Raw genomic sequence first — 2147 nt, 5'->3', positions numbered from 1 at the left:
ATCGTATTCGCCTGTTTACATTTCACGCGTGCCTGTATCAGTTTCTTTGGCGCTTGAGTGTATTACGAGTTGGGAAGGCAATTAGAAAAAATCAAATGTGTGCGAAATCTTATGGGACTTAACAGCTAAGGTCATCAGTCTATAAGCTTACACACTACTTTACCTGAATTATCCTAAGGACAAACACACACACCATTGCCCGAGGCAGGACTCGAACCTCCGCCGAGACCAGCCGCACAGCCCATGACTACAGCGCCCAAGACCGATCGGCTAATCCCGCGCGGCAGGTCATTAGAGACAGAGAAAAAGCTCGACAGGGGAATGAAATAAACCGACCGTGACCTTTCGATGTGAAACGTCCCGACATTCACCTCAATCGATTTAGGAAAATGGTGGGAATGCTATACCTGGAGAGTTGGGCTGGGATGGGCTTTAAACAACACTCATTCCGTTTAGCGAGTCTGCCGCGTCAACCAAAGCGCCCACGTCATTAGATTGGTGCCGATGGTTAGCAATGCAAAGCAGTATTAGTTGCTTGACTGACTTCTCCAACCCGCAAGGATAGCAGATCGCGTTAGCACACCGCCCCCGGGATTCGTGGAGGTGAGGCTGACGCGGATTCAAACCGCCTCGCGGATCAACGAAGAGGACTGGTGAACCGACCAACTTGGATGTCATTTTCATGCACTTTCCCACATCCAGCTAGGTAGATACCGGGAGGGATCCCCGACCCGCCTCGAATGAACCCTACGCACATATCTAGAAAAATGTTCTCATACTTCAACATGAGATGTACTCTAGACGCAGAAGGGGTATACGGGAAGAATACGGAGAATGAGAAGAACAAGTAGGCGAAGAAGGACAGTAGCTTCTTTTAAACAATGAGATGTGTGAACATAATGTTACCTTACTTAATATTGGATCAGCTTTAGATCTGGGTTCAGGATTTTCTGGCAGATACAAATCAATATGCCCTAGGTCCTTCGTGGATGATGGTCTGGCATACTAGAATGTTTACTCATGTTAAGCTTGAAGCGCAATATGTCGTGATTACTTAGGAGCAGAACAACTTCTTAGCTGAAATCGCTACCATCTTCAGCTCTCAGATGGTAACTTTGTTATGCCGGAACCGCTTATCAATAACAAAGTTCGTTATAGCGATCTCGGATAAGTTCTCCTCCCCTAAGTATACGTTTGCTTCCATCTGCGTCAACAATATCCTTCGTAACATCCGTCTGTTCTCGTAATACTTCATGTCGTATTTTGTGTCTTCTTGTTACTTCATTTGCAAAATGCCATTTGCATTGCCCTTAATTTCGTCTTCTCATTGACTCTGGACACTTCACACAGAGCGCACCATACAAAGCAATGCACGGTATTGTCAGGAGTGTCCCAGGGAAGTGTGGTACAACCGCTATTAATCTCTGAACACACAAGTAATCTGTAGGACAGGGTGGGCAGTAATCTGTCGTTGTTTACTGACGATGCTGTGACATAAAAGATAGAAGATATCTGAGACAAAATTTAGAAACATGTAAGTAAAAACAAATCCTTAATACAGCATTAGCAGTGTCCTGCTTCACACAGTCTCGTCGTTTAAATATCTGGGCGTAACGTTTTAGGCGATATGAAATGGAACGAGCATGTGCGGCTTGTGGTAGGGAAGGCTCAGACTTCGGTTTATTGGCAAAGTGTGATTCACTTGCAAAGGAGACCGCGTGTAGGACGCTAGTGCGACCTATTCTTGAGTACTGCCGAGTGTTTGGGATCCATACCAGGTCGAATTAAAGAAGACATCTAAGTAGTTCTGAGACGGGCTGCTAGATTTGTTGCTGGTACGACCAAACAACACGCAAGTCTGACGAAGACGCTTCGGGAACTCAAATGGGAATCGCTAGAGGGAAGATGACGTTCTTTTCGAGGAATACTACTGAGAAAATTTAGAGAACCGGCATTTGGAGCTGACTGCAGAAGGATTCTACTGCCGCCACCGTATACGAGTATTTAGCGTAAGGACCACGAATATCAGATACGAAAAATTAAGGCTCATACAGAGGCATACGGCCAGTCGTTTCCCCCCTGCTCTATTTGTGAGTGGAACAGGAAAGGAAATGAATTTCATTGGTACGGGATACCAACCACCACGC

Source organism: Schistocerca piceifrons, chromosome 2 (assembly GCF_021461385.2).
Source record: "Schistocerca piceifrons isolate TAMUIC-IGC-003096 chromosome 2, iqSchPice1.1, whole genome shotgun sequence".
NCBI classification, from domain to species: Eukaryota; Metazoa; Arthropoda; class Insecta; order Orthoptera; family Acrididae; genus Schistocerca; species Schistocerca piceifrons.
Note: the sequence above shows the minus strand (reverse complement) of the source record.